Here is an 18983-nt window from a genome sequence, read left to right as displayed (position 1 = left end):
GAATATATCTTATTCTAATTAGGACTCTACAGTCTTGTGGATATACAAAATGATGAAATCCACTGTGGTGTATTTATATATGAAAATAGGGAAGTTATGTCAGATTCATTCCACTGTCTTTCCTTTTCTGATTCCCTCCTCCCACCCTTCCCTTCATTTCCCTTCATCTAATCCACAGAAGTTCATTCTTCTCCTCCCCACTTTATTATGGATTAGTTCCAAATATCAGAGAAAACATTCAACCTTTGTTTTTTGGGGATTGGCTTATTTCACTTAGCATGATAGTCTCCAGATCCATCCATTTAACAGCAAATGTCATAAAGTAATTCTTCTTTATGGATGAGTAATGCTCCATAGTGTATATATGCCACATTTGCTTTATCCATTCATCTGTTGAAGGGCACCTTGCTTGGCTCCATAGCTTAGCTATTATGAATTGTGCTCTTATAAACTTTGATGTGGCTGTGTCACTGTAGTATGCTGACTTTAAATCCTTTGGATACATGCTGAGGAGTGGGATAACTGGGTCAAATGGTGGTTCCATTCCTAGTTTTTTGAGGAATCTCCATGCTGCCTTCCAGAGTGGCAGGAGCCACGTTCTTGTCTTGACATTCTCCTCCCACTGTATATGCAAGAGTCAGTCTTGTTTCCACTGACATTGAAATTCACACCTATGACCCTCCTAGGCGGTGGAAATGCCCAGAGTGTGGCCCTTCGCAGCTCAGGAAGCCATGGCCACCTCTAGACAGACAGCTCTGCTATGAACTATACACTGAGGTTTCTAAAGGCTCATTTAGAAGTCCAACCACAGTTTTCTTTAAAAATAAAACAAAACCACGAGAGGAAATCCACTGCGCGAGTCCAAGCTGCCCCCTTCACTCAGAGTTGCATTTGGTAGCAGAGGAGCCGGGCCACCTAACGCTCAAGACAAGAAGTGAGACCACAGAGCAAGAGGAGGCTGACCACTTCGGGGGAGGGACAAGGGTTTGAGGCCCCATGTCCAGGGTCCAGGACGACCACCTCCTGTGATCTCAAGCTGCCTGTGGGGAAAGCCACAGGGCAGGATAGCAGAGAAGGGACAGGGAGTGAGTGGAGTTGGGCACAACTCACCAAAGGAAAAACACATTGAGCACAGGGGCAAAGGACCCTGGGACCAACGCAGAGGTGAGAGGCTCACATGTCCCCACAGGCTGCCAGACCCAGTTGCTGTAGAAGGAGTTAGAAGATGACAAATGACTCGGCTTCAGATGTGTCTACACACAAGTCTATTCCTTTGCTTGTTCATGACCAGAACCTCTCACTCCAGGTTCAGGAAAGCATCCCTAATTTCCCTGGGAGCCATTTCAGTCCATAAATACCCTGGGTAAGGCAAACCAGCTTTGTCTGAGACAAACAATAGTCGGGTTTATCTTTCTGTCCCCTGCGGCTCCCTTTTCTAGGACTTTAATACAACACAGCTGTGCTGATAAAGACAGAGGGAGGCCCAAGGAAAACCTGTGTGGTCAGGTGTTAAGGCCCTATCTGAGCTCTCAGGAGCCCTGAGAACCTGAGCACAGCAGTCCCAGGAGGGGACCTCAGTGGCCTCACTGAAGCAGGAAGAGGCTGGGTCAGCTTTTACATTCTTCCATTTAAGTCCTTAGTACAAGATGAGCATCTCAGTCTGAAAACCCAAAATCTGAAACACTCTAAAATCCAAAACCTTTTGAGGATGGACACGGCACCACAAGTGGAAAATTCCACGTCCAATCCCATGTGACAGGTCACAGTCCAAATGCAGACTCACTCAAACATTGTCTCAGATTACCTTCGAACCATGAGTATAAGGTATACATGGAACATGAATAAATTTCACCTGTGGACTTGGGTCCCATCCTCAGGATCACTCCTTATTTATATGTAAACATTCCAAAATCTGAAATACTTCTGGCGTCCAAGCATTTCAGATAAGGGACCACTCAATCTGTATATGAATCCTTATGTCACTTGACATGGGGTCTTTGCAGGTAGAGACACCTGGAGCCTCGGGGCCCAGGACACAGCCTGGCCATAGCAGGGTTCCCTACATGCCTATGAAGGGCCCCTTTGGTTATAAGATGGTAGAAGAAGAGCTATAGGGCAGGGAGTGTGGAGGAAGGGGTATTGGGGCAAGACCTTTAAGAAGAGGGAAGAGGAGGTTGGGAAGCTTTGGGACGAGCAAAAACACAAAGAGGAGATGAGGTTCCTTTCTTCTTTTATCCCCATATCACAGTTCTGTTTATTCTGAGAAGCAACCAGCTGCAGCTCCAAAATAGATATGCTGAGAAACGCCTCTAATGACAGAGAATGCTTCTGTAGGAACCAAGCTCGGAACAGCCCTTTCCAAGGGATGGGAGCACAGGAGGGCCAGGAGAGGCGAGATGCTCCTGAGAGCTCTCTCTACTCCCGCCTTCCCTCCCCGACTTTCTCCACTCAAGGCAGTCCTGGTTTATCTTTCCAGAGCTCCAGGGAGCAAAGTGACTCCCAGGACCCAGGGAGCCTGGCCAGCTGGTCCCTCACAGGGATGCCTTGGCCACGCGGGACAGGTGATGTCTCCATAGACCTCAATCTCCTTTCCAAGCAACTTTTCCGAGAGCAGGAGAGAAGATGGTTTGTGAAGCACCTGAGTTCATAGTTTACGTGTGTTGAGTGCACAAGAAATCACAACAGATGGAGTTCAACAGGAGAAGCTTTTTCAAGAGTATTACTAAGAAGCCAAGACTTGCTGGGGGGGATTGAACTCCAACCACAGAGGAGCAGCTGGGGACTTATAGCCAAGGGCAGGGAGAAGGAACCAGGATGGACAGTTACTAAGAGGACCTTGGTTAGGCAGCAATGATAGCAGGGTGAACAGGGTTTAGCAGGCCAAGGATGAGGCCTGGTCAAGAAGAGGGCTCCAAGGAGCCTAAGTTTGGCCATGGAGGACATCCTCATCAGTGGAAGGGAAGTAGAGAGAGCCGTGTGTTTGGGGACATAGCTCTTTCCCTTCCTCACACCACATAAGCATCAGCTCTGATGAGTCCCCAACTGTCATATGGTCACCTGGCAGCTGAGGGAGAGAATGGCCCAAAGCTACGTGGCAGGTGGAAACAAGGGCAGCCGAGGCTTGCCAACCCGGGCCCAGAGCAGGCCCAGCCTGGCCTGAGTCCTCAGCATTCCATTCTGTAGGGGCTGCTTTGTCTCCTGGCTCCCGATGAGGAATCCGAGACCCTGACAGGAGCTTCCCCAGTAACACATTCTGCACTTGCAGGGGCCTGACTTAGGGTGCCTAGAGGGAGAGAGTGTCTTCTTGGGGGCCCACAGCCTGTCTCCCTGGTGAAATGGATACTTGACTGGGTGGACCCAGCTGGGAAGGCCCAGACACTTCCACACCTAGATTGGTCAGCCCCTCCTGGGCCCCAGTGGGTCATGAGGGTCCAGGAGCTATCCTGACATAGCACCTGGGACTTTTCCTTTAATGGTCTAAAAAACCCGCTTCCCTATGTCCCTTAAAGAATCTCTCAGGCTGAGGCTGCCGGGCAACTCCCCAAACCAGAAAGCCACTTGGTTCTGGCTCATGGAATAGATGAGCATGGACATTTTTTCTAAATGAAACCGTTCAAGTCAATTTGTGTACGTGTGTGTCTGTGTGCGCGTGTGTGTGCATGTGGGCATAAAATTATTAATTGGTAAAAGTCAACATTTAAAATACATCACACGGTCTGCTGCCCTATTTTGGCATTTCTTTTTCTTCTTTTATAACCCAGAGAGCCTCTAAAAATGGAAGTAGTCCAGACCTTTCTGGAACTTTCTGTTCTCAGCACTCTCTACCTCCTCAAATTGAGCTTGCAAATGCCAGGCAAGCAGAGGATGGCCTCCCTCCCTCCTGTTCTCTCCTCTCCGTTCTGTTTCTCAGTCTGCCTGACTGCTTCCCCACCCCTGTCCCTGCCCATTAGTGCCTGCTCTTGTCACACACAAATGGTAACACCCATGACATACTGGGAGCAGAAGCCTCAGGCCCGGTCCTCTCCCAATCTCTACTCTATGTTCTCTGTTTCACATGAGACTTCCTGTATTCTCAGGGGACATATAGGTCAGTCCCAGGCAATTTGCATATTGCAAAGACTGACCTGCACAGGACCCCTGCTCAGGAAATATCTGCCTGGGAGAGGGAGGTTAGCTGGTAGGGGAGAACTCAGTGCACTAGACGCCATTGCCAGGCCCAGATGCCTGCTCTGATCCTGGCCTCTGACCCTGTAGGATTTGGGGCAGAGCAGGATCTGGCTGGTGGAAAGACTTCCCAGATTTGATTGGGTGAAGGCTGGCCTACCACCACAAGAACCACCAGCACTCAAATCTGGAAGCTGGACGTTGCTGGGGAGACTGAACTGTCCACACAGGAGACAAACTAGTAGCATAAAAGGAAGTGGAGAAGCTATCCATAGCCCTGCCCCACAGAAGGAGCCGCCGTCTCCGGGATGAAGAGATGGAGGAGCGGGGTGTGAGGGGTGCTGAGGAGGCTGAAGCCAGGGGAGCTGAACTAACTCTCAGGTTGGGCAGGGGACGGAGTCACTCCAAGCTCTGTGTCACTCGAAGACCAGAGAGCTATGAGTCACCTCTTGGGTTTTCAGACTTCCTGCCAATCACAGGAAGTAGAGTATCAGGTGGGTCGTGTCCTATTTGACAGAGAAAAGTAGAGTATCAGATAGGTCATGTCCTATTTGACAAAGAAGCTTGATTGGACCAGGGTATATGTGGCAGAGGAAAGAAGTCATAAAAGGCAGGCCGGCCAGGTTCCAGTGTCTCCGTGTCAAGGGAAATGCACGGAAACAAGGCATGATGGCCAGGCATGGTGGTGCATGCCTGTAGTCCCAGCGACTCGGGAGGCCAAGGCAGGAAGACTGTAAATTCAAGGCCAGCCTCAACAAGCCTTAGTGAGGTTCTAAGCAACTTAGTGAGACCCTGTTTCAAAATAAAAAATAAAAAGGGCTGGGGATGTGGCTCAGTGGTTAAGTGCCCCTGGTTCAAGCCCCAAGAAAAAAAAAGAAAAGAAAAAGGAACAAGGCATGATGTGTGTGTCATTTGGTGTCCTTCCCCAGGACTGTAAGCATTCAGTCCCTCATCATCTTGCTCCATATTCCAATCCTGAGGTTCAGGTTGGTGGGAGGAAGGCAGATGATCATCAGGGTCATCTCAAGCCTTTCCAGTTTTAAGCTGTGGGTCTGTTGCGTCTAGGAGTGGACACAGGCTATTGATAATAATAACCTTAATAAAATAAACATTTATTTTATACTTTTTAAATGTGCCAATGACAAATATTATTAATACATTTATTTCTCAAAGCAAAGCAAAGAGATAGGTACTATTGTTTTCCAGCCATGATGCACATGGGGAAAGTGAGGCATGGACAGATCAAAGGGACTCTCTTAACATCACAGAGCTATGAAATGGCAGATCTGGCTCTTCTGTCCTTAACTGGCACACAGTACCATCTCTGAAGGAGACATATGGCATATACCTTGGATCATGGAGGAAAGCAAGCAGGTCTTGGGCAGGTCCCTGTTCTTGCTAATTGTTTCTTTTCCAACAACAACAACAACAATGACCAAAAAGCTGCCAAGGTTAAGTGACGTGTATGGTCTCCTGTCTCCTCCTGCCTTCCCTCGGCTGAACTGAAGAGATTGAGATGACAATCAATTCAACAAACACTCTTGAGTATCTACCTGGTGGGTGGACAAGAGAGAATACAAAGACCAGGAAAGAATGACCCAGAAACAACATGGAGGTGGGCAGACTTTTCCACCAGACAATGCCACTTGGCAGTGTGGAAAGTACAAGAGAGATACAGATTACACAGGGGGCCGCGCAAGTGCAAGCAGTTAATCTTACCTCATGGAGAGTGGCACTGCTTGAGCCCAGCCCTTCAGGGCGGACGGTCTCCTAAAGAAGAGGAGCAGGGTGGCAAAGCTATTAGCAAAACTCGGAGTGAATGGGGACGAGGTGGCAGGAAATTCTGGGCTTGCTAACAATTTTGTCAAAAGTGCCAGGGTTTACAAAGGTTATGGGGACTCTACCCACAGTAAGGAATGGACTTGCAGGAAAAGACCCTTGGGGCAGCATCTTGGTGGCCCATGCATTGATTTTAGCAAGAATAGAGTCTCACCAAGAATGGGGACAACACTGAAGAGAAAGAAGGGACAGGTGAAGGGAGATTCCCAAGGTGGAATCTACAGGAATCCATAGCTGACTGGGGGAGAAGCATCAGCCAATGAGGGACCAAGTTTAGGCCAGCCGTCAAGTCAGGTGAGAAGTTGGTCTGGAAAGTTCTGTTTGGGGCTGGGGCCACCCATGGAAGGGCAGAGAAAGTGGGGAAGTCAGTAGTGCTCCCTTAGCTCAAGAATTCATGGCAAACCTCTCTTTGGTCCCTCTGGCCCTGAATGCAGCAGCTTGCTCCCCTCACCCTGTCTCTTGCCTGTCCAGGGCTCCTTTCTGCAAGTCCACCTAACTGTGCCACTTCCGCCCTGAAGCCTTTCTTCACACCCACAGTAGGATAAGCTCTTGCACCCTTTATGGTACAACTTGCAGATACATTCACTCTGGGGCTACCAGTTTCTCATAAATTGGAAGAACATGGGACATACTTCCAAGTCATATTTGGCATGGGACTTGGAACATCCAGAGGAGTTTCTCATTCACTGGTGAGTGAGGAGCTGAATGGGCCTTGCCCAAGACCCTGAGCTGTGTTCTGCAGGTGCACGGGACCCTCCTTGGATGCTCACTTCCAGCTCCTGTTGGCAGCTGGCAGCATAGACAGAGCATCCTGGGGGCAGGCCACAGCTCCACCCCTGGCCAGCCATGTCACAAGCCCTTTGCCAACGGTTCCAGGCTGGGCTTCTTCCCCTACAACAAGGCAATAATAATGCAGCTGTTTCGGAGTCATGAGGATTGAAAGCCAGCTGGATACATGTGGGCCGTATGGAGAGCGCCAGGCCCCAGGACCGTTGGCAGCTTGCAAGCACCTGGCTGCTCTGCACGCAGGAGCATGTTGGGAGCAGCAACCAGCAGCAGGCTCTCTAATCTTAGCTCTGCAGCGGCCTGGCTATTTCCTCACTTCCTCCTCTGCAGCGCAAGGGAGAGTCATCGTGACCCACAGGACCGGGGGTGGTGAAACGACCGGTTAGAATTTACACATCCATGTCCCAGAGATGCTAAGTGACCGTACCAGCTCAGCACAGGGCAGACATTCCTGGGGCTTCATCCAAGAGTCATCACATAACCCACCCCAGATACAGGCTTGGGTGACACCTTGGGCCTCTGCCTCGCTCCAAAGAGGAAGTCTGTGATGGGAAAGGCAGGGATTGGCTACAGAGCTCTGCTAGATCCCAATCAGAGTCACAGAGGCTCAGAGAGGAGAGGGCTGTCAGAAGTCACCCTGGCCACACTTGAGCCCAGCACAGATAGGCATTCCCTCTTGGCCACTTTCTGCTTGAATTCTTTTAGTAACAAAGGGGACTCACTGTCTCAGCATTTCTGCAGCCTCTTCCACGGGCTCCAAGATCTAAGGTTTAGGAAGCTTTCCTTAGAAAGCCCAATGTAGGGGGCTGGGGTTGTGGCTCAGTGGTAGGGGGCTTGCATGCTTGAGGCACTGAGTTCGATCCTCCACACACATAAATGTAAAATAAAGATATTGTGTCCACTTAAAGAGCTAAAAAATAAATATGTTTAAAAAAAAAACGAACGTACTTCTCTGTAACTTCCTGGGTCTGCCTTGGGGACCAACGTGGCCACCTAAGCTATGAGAAAACCGCTCATCTGCTTTCCCAGTTTTTTTCATTCTAAGATGCCTCAAATCCTTCAAAGAGTTCTCACAAGATGTCCTCTTCAGGTCCTTCACCTTCACTGCCCCAAAGCCTTTCCAGCGGGTTCAAGAGGATCTTCAGAACTGGGCCCAAGAGCACAGAAGTGCCACGACCTGACAGAAGGAGCTGGCCCACGTCCTACACCTCACAGACTCAGGGCCTTCAGCCAGCAACAGGCACTGAGCCTTCTCCCACTCCCCACCGTGAGCAGGGCAGGAGTTGACGCTGTTGCAGGAGAAATACAAGAATTTCCAGCCCACTCTGGCCATGTGGGCATCTCAGGTGTCCTTTGCCACCAAGAATTGGGACAATGCTCCTGATCTGTGACACTACAAAGCTTACTGAACCTCACTTCCAAGGCCTCGTGTGGGGCTGGCTCTCTGCCCACATCTGACACTTTCACTCTGGTCTGCTGAGTTCCTTTGAGAGATGGCCAGTAGGGGACTTGGAGAACTGGTCCTTTTTGTCCTTCAGCATGGGGCAGGCCGCTGCAAAGGGCTTTGGGCAAGGGCAAAGGGTTGCAGGGGAGCATTGGTGGGGAAACGGACAGTGCTGGGAGTGAGTGGGTGGGGTCTTGGTTTGCCAAAGATTCCAGGTGTCAGGGAAGGAGGGGCCGGTGGAAACAGGTGCCGAGGACAGGACAGACAGGACAGATCCCTAGGAGGTCGCGACTGTCCAGCCCTGCTCAGGCCAGGGAAGTAGCGGGAATGGTGGACAGTGCCATCTGTCTGTCATCCTCTGTCTCTCTAGCATACGGAAATGACACATACCTGCCATGCTTATAGGGAGCTGCCCGTGAATCACACCCCGGAAGCGGAGTGGGAGAAGGTTGCCTCAGGGAAGGGCTGGAGAGGGAGGGGAGAGGGAGACACATGTGGGCAGGATCCTGGCCTTGCCAGAGGTTCTGACTTCAACTCAAGGCCCTGCCTCCAGGATGACAAACTGGGTCAGCAAAATGATCAGAGGCTCAGGGCCAGACCTGGATTGGGACAGGCTGCTGGGGATTGGTCAGCAATTTGTATGCATAAAAGGCAGTTCCAAGTGAGATCCAGGCTTCCCTTCCCGTCATGCAGACCTGGCCAGGTTAGTAAGCCATGAACACACTCTGCACGTGCCTTCAGAGCACACAGATTGCATTCTCCTGACACAGTGGGAGGGTGAGGCAGCAGGGGGCTGTCAGGCTCCAGGCCAATCAATCCAGGTGCCAGGCCCAGGGAGGAGGCAACCCTGGGAGCCCTGGAAATGCAGGGTGCTGAGATAGAGGGTCCTTCCAGCCTTTGTACACCCTCCCAATTTTACAGAGAAGGTGGGTCCCACCCCAGATAGAGGGTGAGCTCTGCCCCTCCCAGTCCAGGACTCTCCTGCCTCTAAAATCTCAAACCCTGCCTGCCCTTTCCTTGTCACCTCCCTGACAATTCAAAGACCAACACATTGTACTTAGAGAATAACTTAGATTCCTTCTTTCTGATGTCATCTGGAAGAAGAAATCCCAAAATCTAGACCCAGAGGGCAAGGGAAATGGAGTCTTAATCCCCACACCCCAGTCCGTTTGTCAAGGTTTGGCAGGTGCAGCTCCCGCAGGTTTGCTCATCCTCTGTTTCTTAACCCAGCATGAGCCGTGTCATTGCTTCACAGCGTTTGGGCTTCGTGTTGGGCAAGGCCTGCCCCCTCACTGACCCTGCCCTTCAGGACTTAATCACCCTGGCTTTCTTCTACCTGATCAGAAGCAGGTTAGCTCCCAGGTAAAGGTGGGAGGGCTGGAAGGAGGAAGGGCCCTGTAGCTTGGCCCTCCTTAGCCGTCCTGGCCTCTGAGACCTCTCCCTGCCTCTTTCCTGACCTCTGGCCAGACCAGGCCTCCCTGACAGAAGGTACTGTCTTGGAAGCATTTCCAGAGCTGCAGAGTCACATTGATTTAGGCTATTGGAGTCGATTCTGTGTGCCCCTCCGGATGAGGGATTCTGGGAGGGTGGGGAGGACTCTGTCTCTTCTTGCCTCATCACGGTAGCCCTAGGATATAGTTCCCTCAGTGACATTTGCTGCCTGAATTAATGAAGTGAACTTCCACCCATGGTGTGTGGGCATGTGTGGGTTACAGTGGCTCTGACAGATGGACTTTATGCAGACTGGGCCTCTCTCCTCCAAATGCATGGATGCTCGGGGCAGGGGGGGTGGGGGCGGACATAACAAAAAAGCCTCAGTCACAACCAAGTGGCACTGAGGAAATCTCCAGGTATCAGAAATGACACTCAAATTCAGGGCAGGGGGTGGGTGATAAAGCTGGAGAGGTCCCAGGGGTATCAGAGGATCATCCCCAGGAGCTGGGGCTGGGGACTCATGTTCACACAGAATGGTGACATCAGACTTCAGACCCCTGTGAGGCAGGGACAGAACACAGAGAACAAACAGCTGCCCTACAAAGTCGGGCTCTAGACACACTGATTGCCAGTTCCCCACAGGCGGGGAAGCCTGACCTCTGGCCAGGCCCCGTTAAAAAAAGAAAGAAAAAAAAATTAAGAATCAAAGTCTGTGCTATTCTGCTCAGTGCAGCGGGAATTCCAACCCAAGTAATTAAAACAGAAACAAATCCGGAAATGGTGACAAACGATTCAGGCAGAGGAACAAGGAACACTCTGCAGGACATTTCCACAATCAAAAATACATGAAAAGTTCACTCCCTTCCCAGTTCACAATTACGATCCACACGTGTCCTCCGCCAACCTTGAGGAAGGGGCAGGGAACACAAGCCAGAGTCGAAATCAAGAACTGCAGTGAGCAGAGCCATTGAGGACTAAAAACCAGTAGAGGAGCTGGAGGGCAGCTGAGTGGCAGAACACTTGCTAACCTGGAGTGAGGATGTTAAAAGGAAGGCCACACTCAAACGCTAGTTGACAATAGCTTAGAAGAAGCGGGCAGAAAGGCTAGAGTCAAGGTCTCACCAAGCCATTCCACCTTGAGGAGGAGGAGAATGCAACTAACCCATGTTTAGACTTTCAATTCAAGTCCATGTTCAAAATCATAAAACCACCAAGAGAGTAGAACCAATAAGAGGAGGAAATAATAACAATCAATCCAATAAAAGCAAGAGCATGCGAAGGTCTAATATAAAACACAGCTAATAGAAAATGTGAAATAATACAGTAGGAATGTACTAAATATATGAGAAGTTGTCTTGGTCTATGCTGTGCTGCTATAACAAAACACCTGAGACTGGGAAATTTATAAAAAACAGATTTGTTCTCTTGGTTCTGGAGGCTGGGAAGTCCAAAGTCAAGGGCCCACACACATTCGGGAGAAGGAAGAGGGCAAATTGGCAAGCTGCATGGGAGCAGCTACTTGAAGCCTCTTTTGAAAAGGCCTTAACTAGGAAGTAGCCCTCATAACCCAATGCCTCTTAAAGGCACCATCTCTTAATACTGCCACATTGGTGACAAGTGTATTATAAAGGAGAGACATTCAAATGTATCAGAATTTTTAAAATAAATAAATAAAATTAAAACTATTTTAAAATAAATAAATGGCTTAAATTTCCCATTAAAATATAAAGATCTTTAGATTTAGTATTTTTTTAAAAATCTGGATTAATTGTGAATTAAATATGAATATTCCAAGAACTAAATCTAAAATCTTAAAACAAAATAGTTGAAAGAAAGAGGTAGAAAAATATAAATCAGTTCATTACTAAATGAAAGGAAGTTGATATATAAAATAACCATTTAGCACAGTTATGAGAAATTAAGATGTTAAAAAGGAAAAATTTACCAAGAAGTTACAATCATAAACTTATATGCACCAAAGCACAGAGAATTAAAAACAATATGACACAAATATCAACAGAAAGACAAAAAGAATTCCTCATTTTCTCCTTCACAACTTCATTTGGCCTGAGCTTGGCAGAACTGTGCCATGTTCAAGTCTAAGGAACCCTCCATACTGAGCTATGTCCTTAGCCCTGTGCATAACCTGCTGGAATTCAGACAATTCTGGGCAATGCATAAGGGAGCAGAGTCCAGAGAGGACAGGCAAACCTAGAGAGAACACAGAGCAGCTCCTATTTAAGACATGGTGCTAAGTACTAGGCGAAACCTCTTATGTGGCTGCACAGGGATCCAAGGAGGTTGGTTTAGTTAATCCAATTGCTATGAGTAACCCCTCCCTCAACAAACAAACAAACAAAACACTAAGCTTCAAAGATAATAAGAGATTTTCAGAGGTCACAAGAGAGGTGAGGCAGGAAGTCTGCATCCAGACCACCTGATGTAATCTCCATGAGACCAGCTGCCATTTTTACCTGGCCTGCTCATACAACCCACAAAGTGATGCCTGGCACTGAGACAGCAAAGAGAAAGGCAGCCTGGCTCCTGACACATGGCGCAGCATCACCGGTGTCTCACAAACACAGCCAACTTTAGGCTGGTGGTTGGGAAATGGTGCCCAGACGTTGGCGAGGGAGCAGGCAGGCACGAGGTGGCCCGAAGCACTGAGGATCTGGGAGGAAATGAGCTTTCCCTTCCCCTCGGTGGTGGGAGGCTGGTTTCACCTCCCTCTCCACAGGTCCATGAGCAGATGTCTGGCCGTGATGGGAAGAAGATGAGGTAAACCCCAATTCAGATGGCCTTGGAACTATCTGGGTGGTAAGAAAAGCCCAGGGGACAGAAATGTCAGGATTTTTACCCTGTAGCTATTTCTTTCGATTTTTCATTTTGAAATAATGATAGACGCACAGGAAATTGCACAAATAGCACACAGAGTCCCGTGTACTCATGATCCATCTTCCCCTAATAGTGACATTTTGGACTATAACATCAAAACCAGGAAATGAACATGGGTATAACACTCTGACCAGACCACAGACCTTATTCCATTTTCACCACTTTTCACATGGAGTTGTTTGTGTGCATGTATGTGTGTGCATGTAGTTCTGTGCAATTTCATCTCACGGGCATTGTCATGTAACTACCACCCCAATCAAGATGCGTAACTGCTCCATCACTATGAAAGGACTCCCTTATAGTCATACTCAGCCCCTCATCTCTGCAATTATCGTGTGTTCTCTGTCTCCACAATATCGTCCTTTTAAGAATGCTAATAAATGGAATCAAACAGCATATAACCTTTCAAGATTGACTTTTATCCACTCCACATAACGCACTTGAGATTTATCTAGGTGTTTATGTGTTTCTGTGGTTCCATCCTTTTATATTGCTGAGTAGTATTTCACTGAATGGATATACCAGTCACCCACTGAAGGTCATGTGAGTTACTTCCATTTTTAAAAATTTGCTACTGACTGCAGCTCTTCAACAAGAACATCACCTTTTCTGAGAAGTCTTTATATTAATAACCACCTCCATGGTCAGATTCATGCAGCTTCCCAGGATTTTTTTTACCCTGTAGCTATTTCTTTCTACTTTTCATTTTGAGTTAATTATAGACGCACAGGAAATTGCACAATAGCACACAGAATCCCGTGAACTCATGATCCATCTTCCCCTAATAGTGACATTTTGGACTACAACATCAAAACGAGGAAATGAATATGGGTATAACACTCTGAGCAGACCATATTATTCTTACCCTCAACTCTGGCCCGATGCCAGGCACGGTCATTGTGAAATTGCTAGACTGACAGCAAAGTTACCATCACAGTCATTTTGTGATATAGGCCGCCCCTTCCCACCTGTGATCACACTGTTGGAGGCAACATCATCAGTGGGTGGTAGCCATGAGTGAGCAGGTCACGTCATCTAACTTGAGCCGCGCTGTCACTGCAGTAGAGATGAGGACACCACTGGATTCTCAGGTGACTCCAAGGTTTTGCTATTAAAGATGATAATATAATGAATCTCTTAGTGTAAAAGTAGAATGACTGAGTCAAAAGTCATAAACTCTTTTCTATTTCTTGATCCACAATGACCAGTTGCTCTCCAGAAAGGCAGATTAATTAGTTTCCTGCAGTTGGTGTAGTGAATTAACCGCAGGTTTGGTGGCTCAAGAAAACACCAATTTATTTTACAGTCCTTGAGGTCAGAAATCCTAAGAGTAAGGTCATCAGGGTGGCATTCCTACTGGAAGACTGAAGGGACAGGCCAAGGTGGTTTTTCAATTTCAGACATAAGCCATAGAATACAAAAGTCATCCTTGAGAACCAGGGGTGATTCCGTGGGACTTCACAGACACTGGCACCGAGTCAGTTCAGCAAAGGCGGAAAAATGAGCAAACGTGTGACCTGGCTGTGACATTCCACAAATAGGCCAACATGAGCAGGAGGGCGAGCTTGGTCACCTCTTTCCTCGAGCCACTGCTGTCAAACCCTGCAGCGGTACATCGGCCAGCACAGCAGCCCAGAGCTGATTCACTGAGGGCCACTGCACGACCTTGTTACCCATCTTCCTGCAAAGGCTGAGCCACCACCCCAGCCCAATTTCCAAACATTTTCGATGTCACCACTTGTCTCCATTTTCCAAGTTTGACAGTCCTCCCAGCAGTGGTCCATACCTGCATCTGTGAATCATTATCTGCTACACAAGCCACCAAAGCTTGCAAATTTATTGCAGGGGACCTCAGCTGCTTCCCTTGCCTTCAACGCCTCCTCCCCTTGCTTCAGAGAATTTCACTCACTTCCTTGGTGGGAACTATTCCTCCTCTAGCGCCCACCTCATACCTCTGGTGGAGGCTGTCCATCATGGCAGGTCATCTCTTCCACCTCCTCATTGGGGTCTGGACACAGGATGGGACACACTAACTGAGCTAAAGCAAACATAGCACCTCTCCCTCCTGGCCGCGAGGATTACTCCTGAAATGGACATATGGTCTTAGCCCACACCATCAGAGTTCTTCCCTGGCATTTTTAAAATGTGGCTTCAGGAAAGACGCTTCTCTGTGTGAGGGATGGTTGGAGCTCGGACACAATGAGTAGCCATGGTCCTGCTTATGGCAGATGCCGTTCTGAAAGAATAAAGCCAGTGTGCCGCGAGTCACAGAGGAACGTGAGACGGAGACTGAGAGGCAGAGGGACAGACTCAGAGGTTCTTGGCCACGTCTAAGTCCCAGGTTCCAGTCCTCTTTGGGTTCAGCTGATTCTGGATCTTCATTTAATTTGCAGACACCAGCCAGCAGATCCCCCCCTTTGGGGTTTCTGACACTGGCAACCAAGAGTGCTGTGACAGTCCACCGGCGGTGATGCCTCGTGTTGGCTTCCTCTCCCACAGTAGGCCTGTTGCTGCCCGGGCCGAATCTCCTGCTCCTACAGTGTTGTGCAAAGCCACGCGCAGCAGCCGGGTCCAAGGGGCGAAATGAGCTGGCGCCCCAGGCTCTTCCCCTTCCCACAGCTGAGCCGTGGGAAATCGCGCCTCTTAAGTGGAATCACTTAGAACTGCTCAGCCATGACAGCGCCCCATGTGGCCTGGGTCTGCCAGGAGGGGTGGATAGAGAGATGTGTCCTGAGGATCCAACTACTACAGGTGTCTACATGAGAGAGGGAGAACACACCTGAGTGACTGACTCAGGGTACTCAGACCCACAGGACAACACGTGCGGGTACGGTCAAGCCATGCGGGGCCCCTCCTATACCACAGGAAAGGAGAGGAAGGGAATCGTACAGCAGAGGCCAGGCAACAGGCACTGCGTTTAGGATGTCCTGGCACGCAGTAGCACTTTCTTGGACAGGGCATGCCAGTCCCCAGAGCTAAGGGGACTCCCAGGCTCACCATGGTGGCCCCTAGCTGTCCTACCCTCCTTGTCATGAGTATCTGACAAAACACAGCCTCTACCATCAACAGTCTGCCAAAGCACAGCTCAAGGAAAATCTGTATTACAGACTGTCTGGGTTTCCCTCCTAGTGGGTACTAAATAAATATTTGTGGAATCTTTTTGGATTTATTTAGGAAAAAATGTTTATTTTGCTAAATAAATATTTTCGATTGAGTCCTCTTTAACCCAGGCAGGCGGTCTTGTGAACATGCCACTCTCCGCTTGTGTGTCCCTGTGGTGACTACGGTCTCCGCTAGCTTAGGGGAAGGACACTGCGTACCTCTTATGCATTTGCTTTTTATTATTCTCATTGTGGAATATGTTACGGCCCTTGAGTTTAGAAAACACCCAAATACACAAAAGCTCCTATCCTGGCTGAATCTTGGGGCGAAGGCAGGTTCACAAGTGTGAACTGGCCCAGATGACCCTTTCTCCGCCCCTTCCCGCCACCCCCCCACCCCCACCCCCAGTCCCCCACTCTTGCTCTGACAGGTATCTAGAACAGGACCGACAGCTGGGAGGCCTTTCCTGCCTTTTGTTTTTGTTTTTCACAAGAAGACGTTTTGACCTGTACTTGGCCCTCCATGCCTCATGCATACACAAGAGACTAGGAATCCTATATGTGAGGAGGTGGGTGGGAAGGAGCTAGCTGGCAGCTTCCCAAGCCTGTGTATAATGGGCCTGGGGAGACACACCAAGGGCCAGCCGTGCTGCAGGGGCAGAGGAAGCGGGTCAGAGGGGAGAGGAGAGCAGCCCCGCCAGTGGGCCCTGAGTCAGCCAGACTGGCCCCACAGAGCCGCTGCTGTCAGCTCCCAGCCCGGAGGAAGTGCAGCCCGAACAGCAGCAGACTGAGTCATATTTATTGAAGAGACCCTGGGAACAAAAGCTGTAGACAGGAGCCTGTGCGGGGGACGGCGTTCCAACTGAGCTTACCACCCCATTAGCGCTGTTTCCCTGCCTCCAGTGGCTGGGCTACGTGGGACGTGGCTGACGAAAATCAGACACAAGTGCCACCTTCACATGGCCCTCCGGCAGGTGGCTTTAACCCCCTAGAACCAGGTGTGTTTGGAGATTGGCTTACCACTGACGTTTCATGTTTAACATCCCCCATAGAACAAGTCTATGTTTTATTCAAAAGATACTGTTCCTGAAATTATCCTGGAGATTGTGAAGTGTTGATTATTTAAAGTTTTAAATGGTGAAGAGCCGTTGGCAGCATGATTACGCTGCTATCGTAAAAGATCCTTTTCCAGACTCAGTTCTCCTCGGATGGAATCCCGCTGGGACAAGTAGAGGGATGGAAGGAGACGGATTTGGGGACCAGACAAGTGCTTCTTCCACACTGCAGCAGAACCTCAGGCCAGTCACTTGCCTGTGTCTCACATTTGTATTTTTGTTTGAAAAGGAAAAGAAATACTTTCAAAATCCCAAATTAACCCTTGCTGAGGTCTCAGGGGGCCATTTTCTCACCTGTACATAGGGGATTGGTGGGTGATTGCCAAGGTCTCTTCTAGCTTAACATTCTTTGATTTTATGTCTTACTCGTCTCTCTGTCAAGGCAAATCAACATCAAATCTGTCTTCCCATGGCTCCATACCAAGTAACTCTTCTTTTTTTTTTTTTTATACCAGGTATTGAACCCAGGAGTGCTTAACCACTGAGCCACATCCATAGCCCTTTTTAAAATATTATATTTAGAGATGGAGTCTTACTGAGTTGCTTAGGGCCTCCCTAAGTTGCTGAGGCTGACTTTGAACTTGTGATCCTCCTGCCTCAGCCTCCAAAGCTGCTGGGATTACAGGCATGCACCACCACACCTGGCAGTATCTATATCTTCTAAAAGCTGGCTATAAGGCAGCTCACAGCTGACCCCTGCATCACATGCACGTTCTCCAACTTTACTACGAAGAAGAAGTTCCTGGCTTTATAATAGAAGGCTCTGTGCATCTCTCCTGCCCCAGAAGTCACGGGTTGGAGAATAGGTGGTAGCTAAGTCCTTGACTGAAGATGCACCCCTCCTCCCAAGGGCTTTAAAATAGATATTTCAGGCAAAATCAGAGACTTGAGAGTGGCTGAAATCCCCCATGTTACCTGTTAGTATTCTCTGTCACAAGAAAACCATCCCGAAATCCCGGGAAAAGAAAGTTCAATTTCTGGAATGTTTGTTCATTCCTGGCCAGACTCCTAACCTTCCATATTCAGCAACATCCAAATTCTATTTATTTCTTACTCTTTCATTTGACTTCACATACATCACTTACTTGAATACCTCTGGCTCCAGGTATTGGTCATTTGTGAATTCAGCTTTTGTTCAGGTCACTTCTAAACTCTTAACTACTGTGCAAGTACTCATGCCATAAACTCCAGACACTTTGCTCTCTTGCCTTGGGCATGTTCCGACTCATGTGTTTTTCTTACTGCGAGGACAGAACAATACACAGTCCCAAGTCAGAATGAAGAAGAAGCAGCCTCTAGCCAGTGTCTGGACTGAGGTTCTGACGAGGTGATAACCAGCCATCTTGGTCGTGGGACCCCAGAGAACAAGAGTGGAAGTGTTGCTGCAATCTATTGGGACGACCACACGACAAATACTGCCTATGAAGAAGGATTTGGTTTACCCGCTGAGGGCTTTAGAGGGCCAGTGACTGCATCTTTCAGTTCGCAAAAGTTGAGATAAGTTTAAGGGAACTTTAGGCATTTTGGAGTCTTTTTCTGTTACACAGGTACAAAAACAGCAACAGGTTTGTTCAAGAAAATGACTCTAAATTTTGTAAACATCTTGAAATGTGTAGAGGACACTGGTGCATGCCACCTTCTTTGCCACTCAGTGTCTTTGACTAGTCAGAGGCCCGTAGCTCCACTCCACAGCCAATGAAGGGGACCTCTGGGGCATTGAGCATGGGGCCCAAGATCAGAAGTGCTACACGGCAGAGCCAGAGCTGAGCATCGTGGCCATGGCATTGAACTTGCTCTTGGGCATCCAGCCAGAAATCTGGCCTCGCTTAAGGGAGGGCAGGCATGAAGGGAAGAATGGGGAGGTAGAGATGGAAGGAAGGGAAGGGAATATTCCAGAAATTTGTCAACTGAAAAAAAACTCACCAGCCACATGCCATGTATTTTGCTGGGTTCATTCTATTACTTTATTTAGTAGTCATCCTACCCTTGTGAGGAAAATGTTTTAATTCCCGTAGAATATTAAGACTTAGGTTAACAAAACATGGTCTAAATTACATCGTCAAAGGGGCAGTAAAGAAAAATATCTGGGTATGGAACACACATCTCAGACTCAGACACTCTGCCTTTCTCTATTGTGTCACACACACCACGGACTCCCAGGAATCCCCAGCGAAGTCTCCAGTTTGTAATCATGATTGCCAATGA

At 48.7% G+C, this 18983-nt stretch overlaps 1 protein-coding gene across 4 annotated transcripts in view; it reads right to left on the bottom strand.

The window, feature by feature from the left end:
* The window catches only part of PTK2B (protein tyrosine kinase 2 beta), a 109648-nt gene that overhangs the window by 70065 nt on the left and 20600 nt on the right, over positions 1-18983 (bottom strand). For 2 of the 4 annotated variants that reach the window (XM_081269623.1, XM_081269626.1), the window contains exon 2: positions 13531-13670. The exons of 1 other annotated variant lie outside the window; for it this stretch is intronic. The gene's annotated coding sequence lies outside the window, so the exon portion shown is untranslated. Of the gene's footprint in view, positions 1-5883; positions 5935-13530; positions 13671-18983 lie in introns of all 4 variants that reach the window. One more of the 4 variants, XM_081269625.1, reaches the window with a different exon arrangement.

This window comes from Spermophilus citellus (assembly GCF_964194105.1).
Source record: "Spermophilus citellus genome assembly, chromosome: 16".
Taxonomy (NCBI): domain Eukaryota; kingdom Metazoa; phylum Chordata; class Mammalia; order Rodentia; family Sciuridae; genus Spermophilus; species Spermophilus citellus.
The sequence above is the reverse complement of the archived record's forward strand: the minus strand, read 5'-3'. Positions and strand labels throughout refer to the sequence as shown.